Genomic DNA, 12,188 nt, shown 5'->3' on the forward strand with positions numbered 1-12,188 from the left:
TAACTAAAAATGGTAAATGGAACCAAAAAATAAACTGATACACCACACAAAAATACAACAATCGTAATACCATCAATACGTACAATAATAATAATAATAATATATAATAATAATAATAATAATAATTAAATAATAATAATAATAATAATAATAATAATAATGATTATGATAATAATAATAATAATAATAATAATAATAATAATAATAATAATAATAAATAATAATAATAATAATAATAATAATAATAATAATAATAATAATAATAATAATAATAATAATAATAATAATAATAATAATAATAATAATAATAATAATAATAATAATAATAATAATAATAATAATAATAATAATAATAATAATAATAATAATAATAATAATAATAATAATAATAATAATAATAATGATAAGAAGACGAAGAAGAAGAAGAAGAAGAAGAAGAAGAAGAAGAAGAAGAAGAAGAAGAAGAAGAAGAAGAACAATAATAATATTACCATCATCACTACTATCCCAATCATCACCGTTACCACCACCACCATTACCATTATCACTACCACTATCACCATCACTTTTACATCTCCAATCAGTTTTTCTCATTAAAACAATAAATAAATAAATTAATATATATATATATATATATATATATATATATATATATATATATATATATATATTGATCCCCATCACAACAGACCTCCTCACTACTACGAAAATTCCCTTAGAACTACGGCTAAATCCCGACCTGGATATAATAAAGGTTTTTAATTAAATGTCATTTCTTGAAAACGAAGTTCTGGTGCCAGAGCTATCACATAGAGTTAAAAATATTTTCCCCACGCATTATAAGGATAAACTGTTGATTTTTAAGAGTAGTTAAAATGTCTACGATGTTATTAACCCAGACAAAGACAGAGCAACACAGAAAAGGAAAACAGACAAGGGGATAGGAGACACACCAAGTGACCTCTCTGTACACGATGGGGGGTCAGAAGACCACTTCATGGTTGATGGGTTAGTACGAGGTCTTATTTGTAAAAGTTTCCTACATTAGATAAATCTTTCGTTTCATCGTGTCTAATAATTTTCCAGTTTGATTCTTTTTTGTGTGTGTGTTGTTTTAGATTTAAATATATCTTTGTTTCAAAGTCAATAAAATTCTAATTTTTAGTGACCAGATGCAAACTCTTCCCACGTGACTTAGTTCTTGGGTAAACAACTGTATACTATATTACCTACTATGACACTAACAGTACAGACAGTGGGAGGCTAGTTTCCAAAGTGCCAAGAGAAAACAATGAGCATGACAGATTACTTCGGCTGTTCACGCGTGAGATCTGTGTTTCATGTTGCCAACTTGCTGAATATAAAAATGCCCACTATGTAAGGCATTATTCCGTCTACTTTAATGCTGATAGGAGCCACTTGGAGGAAGCGCTGCGTCACGTGATCACTTTAGCGTTGCTTTAGCGTTGATCACTGGAGCCCACCAACTTCAATTTGATTAAAATTCTATATTATTATTATTCTATATTTTCAAACGGAATTGTGTTCAATGTATATGTTGTGAATTCATTCATCTGGATAGTGTATATATTCGTAAAACTTGTGCAATTTTAAACAATAGTTAAACGCCTATTTATCGCCTGCCATCTCGGTCACTTTGTTTACAAACAATGAACGCCATTTTTGGTTCCGAGTCAGTGATGGAGAAAGAAACAATCGAGAGTAGCCGAGCGGACGATAAGAAAGGGAAAGGAGGTGGTGAAGTGAAAGACGGGGCGAGCGAGAAGGAATGTGTTGGGAAAGGAAGTGTAAGAGGTGTAAAGGGGACAGGTAAAGGAAAGAAAACGGAGGGGAGCAGTTACGGTGCTGGTAGTAGTAGCGTTGGTAGCAGTGAACTGGACTTTAATGAAATAAAACAACAACTCAGTGTGTTGATGGGATTGGTGCCAGTGGTGAGCCAAATGAAGGAGGCCTTTGACCGTTTTAATGAAATGGAGGAGGAAGATGCTAATGTCAATATTGGCCTTTCGCGGCCAATATGTAATGATGACATTGAGTCTGATCTTTCGCGATCAGGCAGTAAAGATGTAAGTAATGCTGACCTTTCGCGGTCAGGCAGTAAAGATGTAGAATGTAATGCTGACCTTTCGCGGTCAGTTGATGTGGTGCCAGGCAGTAGTAGAGATACAGGGATGATGGAGCAGACATTCTCATATTTCGAGAATGTGGTAGGCAGGACAAATATAATCAGCCACACGAAAACGTGCTCACACCCATAAGAATACACACAGTAAGAGTGCACAATTATACATCGATTTTATGAACTCATCTCAAATATTAGCTATTTTATCTTCTCCAACTTAAGAAGTTTTTCACAAGACGCCATGATTGCATAATTGATACAAAAATTATCCCCGAGCAGTATAAAAATGTAGAAAATGGATTTTGAGTTTCTCAACTCAAAATGCCAATGCATTCAATCTTCATACCTGGTTATTAATAATTCTTTTCCACAAAAAAGCGACTGTCAGAGGATCAAAGGAACGGCGATATCTTTAAAAGTAGAAATCGATTGTCGTTTTACACAAAAGGCGACTGTCACATGATCAAAGAAACGCCGATATCTTTAAAAGTGCAAATCGATTGTAACATTAAATTTTAATATTATTCTGTGCCCCCTGGTTATCTTTTACAAGACAAATTGGATAAGATTTGATTTAATGGTCTCTTAAGGAAAATAAATTGCGTTACATACAAAACATAGAATTAACTTTCAAATTTACATATTATAGTAGAAACAATTCACGGGGAAAATTAATACATTTTTATTCCATACAAAGAATTTGGGGTTTTCGGGGGATGGGGTTGACAACGTCGCTGACACTTGATGTTCAGAATGGCATCTTGTTTGTGGTGGGTTAAACATTGAAAGTACAGACAAGCGTATCATTCCCGTAGAGAATCAAATATCGATTTTGAACAGCCTAAGGATAATAATGTAACGATCTTAACCTTTTCAAGAAGGCATCTCTTTTACATCGAATAATCAACGTTCATGTTAACGTATTAAGTTGTGTTCTCCGATTAATTGCAACAATATTACCATTTTGTAATTATCTAGAAATCATTAGCATAGATTTATGCGAATAATATGACGAATAATACTTGTTTGCACTGCTGCTAACATGGCTTACAAGCTTGTATGTATATATATTATGCATTGTTATATTATTATGGTTATCTTCTATATGCGTGTGTGTGTATGTGTGTGTGTGTGTGTGTGTGTGTGTGCTTTGCATGTCACGGTTAAAGATATAGGTTTGTACACCACATATACATGAGTACATTTAAGTTGAATCTTTACCACGAGTATCATTATTGTAATCTTTAATCAATAGATTTATGGCATTACTACTATTATTAAGGGCATTCAAGGGATTTTGTCCTATTTTGCCCTATACCATATTTTATGTTATATCCAACGTCATTCGATACTTTAAAAGAGATACTGTTCATTATTTCCTTTTCCTGTATAGATTTTTATTTTAAAATATAAATATTAAAAGTGGGGGTAGTTACAAATTTGCTGAATTTCAAAGTCTTGCATGTTATTTCCATCCTTTGGAATAAGTTGCCATGTAAAGATAGAGGCATTTTCCTCCTATAAAGCACATACATATTTTATTATAACAAGAAGTGAAGTGAGTAGGAAAGTGCCAGAAGGCAACAGAGAATAAAAACTTCATGGCGGCGATGGGGGCTCGAACCCGTGACCTTACTGGTACGACAACTCCGCCTGGTCGAGGAGATCGTGACTCTTCCGTATGAGCTATCCACGACCGCCCCCCCCCCCTCACCCCCCACCCCTCCCAAAAAAATATTTTTTTTAAATTGTCGTTTCAAATCTTAGTCTAACTAGAGCCTCTCTTCCCGACTTCTTGAGGCCATATGTTCAACACACACAAACGTTGCAAAGTTAGTTTGCCAGCATTTAAGCTTTATTAATAGCCAATAATTTTTTATTAAAGCTGGCTTTTTATGATCATTATATTTTACATTACCGCAATATAAATGACATTTACTTTATTGTAATCTGGATAATTTAGAAGCATACTTCTGTTTTTAAGAGTTTAAGCCGCTTGCGACTCTTATATATCGTTTCAGCAACAGTAAAAAAAAATTATGTGACAGTAGTCCAAAGATTTTTTTTTAAATCTACGAAAAAAAAGCGAGTTGCCTGTCACTGGAGAAAGATATTCAGGGCTAGGACGAAATCAAGTAAGTATTTTGTGATTCTAATATTACGAAAAAGTCATGAAGCAATGTAGAAATATTTGTTTTTGTTTGTTTTTAATGGTTTTACGCGCTTGCGACACATTTAGATCACATCAGCGCCAGTAAAAAGAAGACAATGGAATAGTCAAAATATTCTAGATTTACAACCAAAGCACCCAAGAAAAAGTAAGACAAATGGGAATTGGTTCAAACAGGGAACAGATGTAGATTCCAAAAGCATACCAGCAATGTACTTAGTTTGAGTTCACCTTAAAGTCTCATTCAGACACCAGTACAGGATCCCACTAAGAGGAACACACTCAAATGTTTACAAATCATATTTTATGTAAAATTTTAAATATATATATATATATATATATATATATATATATATATATATATATATATATATATATATATATATATATATATATATTTATATACATACAGTGCATAACAGAGAGATAATTTACAAGATAAAAACTGTCATCTCCCAAAACTCTTGATACATTTGATTGTTTCCCTCCAGCCAGAGCCAGGACAAAATCAAGTAATCTCATTCCAGACAAAGACTGAAAGCATGTTGAAAAACAGATATAGGAGGATAGAAGACACAGTAAGTGCTTCCCTTCCCAATATGGGAGGTCAGGAACCCCACCGAGATGTAGAAATGTAAAATAGATAATAATAATAATAATAATAATAATAATAATAATAATAATAATAATAATAATAATAATAATAATAATAATAATAATAATAATAATAATAATAATACACATTTATACAGCGCTCATTCTCGTGTAAAACACAAGCTCTGGGCACTTTACAATATAAATTATCAATTTTAAGTGGAAAAAAATAATAATAAATAAAATAAAAATAAAAAATAAATAAAAAATAAATTTTAAAAAAATAATAATAAAAAAATAATAATAATAATTCATAGGCAAATCAAGGATGCATAGAGTCAATAAAAACAAATACAGTAAAAATGTGTCTTGAGATTCTTTTTAAAGGTAGGTAAAGACTTACACTCCCTCAGAACACGTGGTAGTTCATTCCAAATCTGGGGGCCGAAACAAGCAAACGATCTATCACCAAATTTTGTTCTTGATCTTTTTTCCGATCTTAAAGTGTAATTTTCAAATTTACACATCACCACGTGATCTGTGAGATATGCCTGTGCTATACCAGTCAAACACTTATAAGCAAGACACGCTGCTTTGTAATATGTGCGCTTTTCAATGGGCAACCAGTGGAGAGAGGCCAACAAAGGGGTTGCATGATCAAATTTGTTTTTGCCAAAAACTAATCTTGCTGCACTGTTTTGCTATAGTTGTAATTGTTTAATAAGAAGCCTGAGGCAAGTTGACAAGCAGGGGGTTACAATAATCTAGTTTAGAAAAAATGAGGGAAACAACCAATGTTTTACATGTTCCAATTGCAATATACTGACGGATCGAACTGATTTTCTTCAATTGAAAGTATAAAGATTTACAGAGAGCAGAAATTTGAGCTGACATTCTCATTTCTGAATCAAAATAGAGACCCAAATTGTTCACAGTCTTTGAAACTTTGATCTTTTCACCCCCAATCAACCCCTCAAGACCATCATTCACCTTCAACTGCCCTCTATTTCCCACAATCATCACTTCTGTTTTTGACTCATTCATTTTCAACTTGTTTGCATCCATCCACTCTTTTACATCCGTCACACATTCTTCCACACTTTTCACAATATTTTCGAGATTTTTAGTTTTATCAGTAGCATAAAGTTGCGTTTCATCTGCATAGAGATGATAGCGCAGCCCATGACCAGTGATGACATTAGATAATGGAGAAGTATACAAAACAAAAAGAATTGGACCCAAAACAGAGCCTTGGTGAACACCAAAATACAATGTATGTTGACGAGAAAGTTTATCTAAAATCATAACCTGTTGCTTTCTGCCATCTAAATAAGATTCAAACCACTGCAAGACAGTCCCAGACAAGCCAAAAGTTATATTAAGTCGTTTAATGAGAATACCGTGATCAATAGTATCAAACGCCGCCGAAAGGTCTAACAATGTAAGAAGAGAAACAGAATCTTTATCTAAAACATCAAGCAAATCACTCGCAACACAGCACAGAGCAGTTTCTGTGCTGTGATAAGAACGATAAGCTGACTGAAATTTTTCCCATAGATTGTTTTCATGGAGATGTTGTGAAAGACGTCTGAGTACAACTTTTTCATTGATTTTAGAAAGAAATGGCAGATTTGAGACGGGACGGTAGTTATTAAGGTCATTTACATCGCGATTTTGATTTTTTATGAGAGGCTTTACAATTGCATTTTTATAGATATCTGGGACTTGTCCTGAGATAAATGACTGATTTATAATATGAGTTATGCAAGGTAACAATTCAGGAAGACATAATTTCAAAATATTAGTTGGTAAAGGATCTAAATCACATGCCTTCGAGGAAGATGAACAAATTATTATAGAAATCTCTTCTTCAGTTGTTTCTTTAAAACAAGAGAGTCCCTGTGAACCCGAAAAAGGGTGGAAATTTATGTCTTCATTTTGCACGAGGTCCAAATTGTTCCGAATTTTCGATATTTTTCCCGAAAAGAAATCTGAAGATGCATCCGGCTGTTTTTCTACCGGGATATTCGTGGGTAGACACATGCCCTTTTCTTCCCCTAAAAGTTCCTTTGAAACAGAGAAAAATTCCTTAGTGTCCCTCACTGATGATAGTTTCGTGTTCTAATAGTTTCTTTTTGCTCTTTTGCAGGTGGTTTTATATTTATGCTTTTTTTTTGCTATATATGTAGCAGCCGGTCAATCTCAAGGCCCAATTTTCTCCACGATGCCTCAGCATTTCTCTTTTCCCTTTTGGCAATTTTTCCACTCTGGTTAAACCACGGAGACGGTTTCCTGGAATTTATTATTCTAGTTGTCTTTGGCGCATGCCTGTCGATGACGTTGCGCAGTACGTCGTTCGTTTTCTGTGCTGATGGTATATCCTCTGACAGATTATTTGTGAAGGAACTAATGTCTATTATTTTAGTGTCCCTAGACACTATCTTGACTTTCTTTGCTTTCTCTTTGATGCATTTGAGAGTTGCCAGAATCAGATTATGGTCTGAAATTTCTTTTTTGATGTTTTTAATTGGCGACGGTGTATCAGTGATGAACCAGTCCAAAGATGTGTCCGATCTTTGAGTTGGAGAGGCCACTAACTGAGTCAGGCCATGTTCATTCAGCATATTTTTAATACTTTTAATGAGACTATTCTTATCAACATCAAACTGAATATTAAAATCGCCGATAAATTTTTTTCGCTTATTTGATGTGTCTTTTGATACAAAATCAGAAAATTCGTCAGCAAAATCATTCTGTCTCAGTTTGTTCTTTTTGCTTGGGGGTGGTCTATAGATACAAGTGATTAAAAATGAAATTTGAGGGTAGGTCAATGTGGTTTGGACACACTCAAAACTTTTGAACGAAATTGGCCTGTTTTATATTTTAGACGAAAGAGCGTTTTTGTATATGATGGCGATCCCCCCTCCTGATCGTCCATTTCTTGGGAACGATTCCATCTTGTAGCCGGGAGGTGTCATTTCTTTCATTAGGCTTTTAACGAAATCGGGTCGAACGAGACGCCGAACGCCGAACCCGAATGGATATAGCCTTCTCACGTGACCATGAACGAGATCTGGATAGTGAAGACTCTCAAGCGGTATGCAGCATCGGATCTAAGGTCACGTGATAGAGGATAGCTTGGGTTGCTGTTGGCTTGTGTTAGGGGAGGGCAAGGTCAGTGTCATTCAATAGTATATAATTGTGCATGTGGCGCTCTATACAGAGAGAAAATTATAAATTGATTACGGGGGAAGGTGGGGGGAGGGGGGGGGGGGTGGGTTGACCCACAAACGATCGAGGTGTTGGGCTTCGGGTAGACCATGATACGAAATCAAAGAGAAAAGGCCGCTGGTACTTGGATGGTGGAAATGGTTGGGGGGGGGGGGGGGGGTAGTGACAATCAGCATGGGATGTATATATTAACATTAATAATATAGGCAATAGATGACCAGGGATGTGTATTGTTTGTGTATTGTTTGTATATGTTTGTGTGTGTGTGTGTGTGTGTGTGTGTGTGCGCGCGTGTGTGTGTGTGAAAGGGATTACACAAAAACACCTTTCTCTGTAGCTTCCAAATGATTACGTATACGATAAATTTGAAACCCACATTGTTTGAATCAGCTCACTAATTAATTCCTGAGCCTTGAGATGGTGACGCAACTATTACATACAAGACCTTGCAGTCGAGACGCAGGGCTTTTGGGTTACACAACCACTATTTACCCATCGGTCAGCGGTACTCTTTGATGTATACAACACTCACCGCCTTTACGCAAAGCCGCCTGCCCATAAATCAAGAGATGGTCTCCTAACTGTTCACAAGCGAACTGTCAAACGAGCAATCGATGATTGGATAAGAATCTCAAGATCTCATATAATAAGGTAAGTTTTGGAGAGGTGATATCCCCCCACCCGTCATCGGACAGAACTTTCATTGCGTTATATCATATGAGCTCCGCCTCCTCTTTCTATTCGGGAGTGACGAGATTAGACGAGAGGACGCGAGAAAAAAAATGGTCACGTGTTGGGCAAGTCGTTCGTTAGGCGAGCTTCGGTGTCTAACTATAACTCCGTATTATAGGTTCATCACCGAACTGACGCAACCATGATTCAGTTATATATAGAATATCGATATCGTGTTGATCTATGACATCGATTATATCGAATGTCTTGTTTCTCGATGACTGTGCGCTCAAGTGACGCGGCCTTGCATTCCGGAAGTTACACTGGACAGTGCCTAGTTGCTACAGCTGATCAGTTGAAACAATGGCAGCTCGCCTAGCAGTTTTTTAATATTTACACCCATCCCAGAAAATACACTTTTTTGAACTAATAGCAATAATTTATGGTACAACCTTTACATTTTCTTAAAGGGAAATAAGATATTTATTGAGAGAGAGCAAACTTAGTAAGAATTTATGAAACCTGTAACAGTCATCTTTCTATTTCGAATAGTTGAGTGGTGGAGCAAGGCTTTACACCTTATTGCTACACACATTAGCCTAGTTTTCGTCTAACACACGCATATACACACAAAGAGCCCACGTACAGATGCACACATGTAATAAAGGAATTTTCTACAAACACACACACGTGGGTAACATTATTTCTTTGTGCCCTTTGTTTGAGATGTAACAGATGACCAGAGCATGCAAAACAGCGTGGTATGGGCATGGGGGTGGGCAGGGGGGGGGGGCTCTTTGTTGGCTTCGTTTATGACTTGAAAGGCCACTAACTTGCTTTCAACAAGTTGAAGGACATAGCTAAACTATTGACCAATCAGAATCAAGTAAATTTTTACTGCATTTCTAAATATAGAAAGGTTAACAACTCCATTCATAAACGGGGTTGATCTTGTCCTCAATAATGGACTGGCGCGCTCGGCGTCAAAGCCAACTCGTCCTCAATACTGGACCGTCGCCCCACTGACTCAGTTATGCTCGTCCTCAATATTGGACCTGCGCGCTACTATGGCCAATACAAATGTTATGGTTTCCACGACTTGGTCTTGTCTCATTTGTCAATATTTTTGTTTACGTCTGTGGTGGTCGAGTTGAACGATGACAGTTCACTGGAGGTCGCGGGACTGTTGTTTCAGTAACATTTTGTTTACGTCGACCACCCCGTTTACAGACAATCTTTTGTTGATTGTAATGGTGTTCACGTTTGAGGTAGGAGTGTGTCTTTTCAATTTGTAAACAATAAAAGCGCAGGGTGAATAAAAGTCCAACGACAGCCGACAGTAAAAATTGGTTGTGAGAACGAGTAAAAATGGCGGGGTCTTGGTGAAACATGGTAAAATAGTCCGAAACAATTTCGATAAAAATGACGTCGAAACCGTATAATATATAATTAAAGCAATATCACAATGGTATCTTACGTGTTGTACAAAAATCCTTGAATAAAAATTGAATTGAAATAAGACGTGTAAATCCTTGAAATCGGTAAAAATTGAAGAGAAATGTCACAACAACAAAAACACGTCTTGCCTGTTAGGCAACTACACACATTGAGGTATTGATATTGAGAGAGGGAGGAAAAAGCAAATGATGACCCCTAATTTTTTATAATGTCTGGAACCCAAGACTCCAAAGAAATCTCAAGTTTAAGATTTTTGGTAAGTTAAGGGTCAATTTTTCAATAGATACATGAAGTAAAGGTTTTCTGGCCAAATTGGAAATAAGGGATTTTTATCAGAATACGGTTGTATAGAGTTAGCATAGATTAGGAATCAATGTTATCACACTATATTATCATGTCTTCGTGTTTTCACACAGACAGCGCTTTAAACAATAAGACACTATGTTTTTATTCATTATCATTATTCAATTTCAATTACCATTACAGAGGGAAGAAATATCAAGATCATTTCATCACACTCCAAAATGTCAGAGGTTCCAATCTCAACAACTTCATCAGCAGTCTCGGTAACTCTCGGTGTTAACATCCTGTCAAAGAGAGACAATGACACTGACCCAGATCTACCACCCACCAGAAATCTTGCAGGATTGATAATGCTTGTGAAGATCGGATTGGCCATACGTATCTTGGGTGTGTCCATATCTTTTCTAGGCTTAATTACCAACCCAATCAATATCGCGGTATTTTCCAAGCTTAAAGACAATGACACTGTCAGCATCAGTCTACTCGGTATGGCCATAGCAGATTTCTTTGTTTGTCTTACAACATTCTATGGATCAATCGCAGATTTTGAGCAAATCCGAAAACTTTCCTTACTCCATCTATCAGTAGATTTAAGGCAAATAATGTTTCTGGTCAGCGCACTACCTAATGCCCATTTTGCAAGGGTAACGCTTACGATATCTGCATTCATTACAGTAGAACGTTGCTTGTGTGTCGCCATGCCTTTAAAGATAAAATTGATTTTTACCCGAACGAGATGCAAGGTCATTATGTTCTTTTGCTTTTTGATAAACCTCGTACAAGTTATACCGAATTACTCAACTTATATTTTCATCCGAAGATACAACCCAATTCTGAATAGAACAATCTTAGGCTACACTGTTAAAGAAGGATACAAGGAAAAAATAAAATTTACGGGTCCATTTGTTCTTATATATTTTTACATAAATTTTTCGCTTATAGTCATTTGTACAGCAATACTTATCGTCGTCCTCAAGAGGAAGAGAAGCTGGCGTCAAAGTGTTACCACCACAGCCACTTCTTCAAAGGAATCGAACCAAGCGTTGTCTAAAGAGTTTAAAATCATCAGAATGATGGTAATGATTTCAACTTTTCATCATTTTCAATCTGCCAGCATCAGTCGTATATCTCGCCAATGAAATAGACCCTAGCATCAGCATGGACGGATCACGGGTAGGTGTGTATATCTTGCTTGGATACCTTGGCATGTTATCACAGACGACCAATTCAGCTGTCAATATCTTCATTTATTATTTTTATAATACAAACTTCAGAGTTAAATTTAACCAAATGTATGGCGTTAAAGGAAAAGAAGGAGAGAAAAACGTGTCAGATACGAAACATAACTGATTATTCATCATAGAGACTGAGAATTACTGATTTTACAAGTATAGCATATAATAAACAAACTTTTATCTTCTTTATCGTCACCATTTGAAAACTCCTTCATGAATAACAGATAATTTACAAAGGAAATCCAAAAAGAATAAGCTTGCGACTTTACATCCAGAGACCCGGGTTCGATCCCAAGTGTCGCATCGTGTTTCCCTTGAGTAGGACACTTAACCCCTATACATGGTCACTTGGAGACGCTGTACTGGTGATAGACCTGTAAAA

The sequence above is a fragment of the Berghia stephanieae genome, chromosome 3, assembly GCF_034508935.2.
Source record: "Berghia stephanieae isolate SIO BIC M18660-M18661 chromosome 3, UCSD_Bste_1.3, whole genome shotgun sequence".
Lineage (NCBI taxonomy): Eukaryota > Metazoa > Mollusca > Gastropoda > Nudibranchia > Aeolidiidae > Berghia > Berghia stephanieae.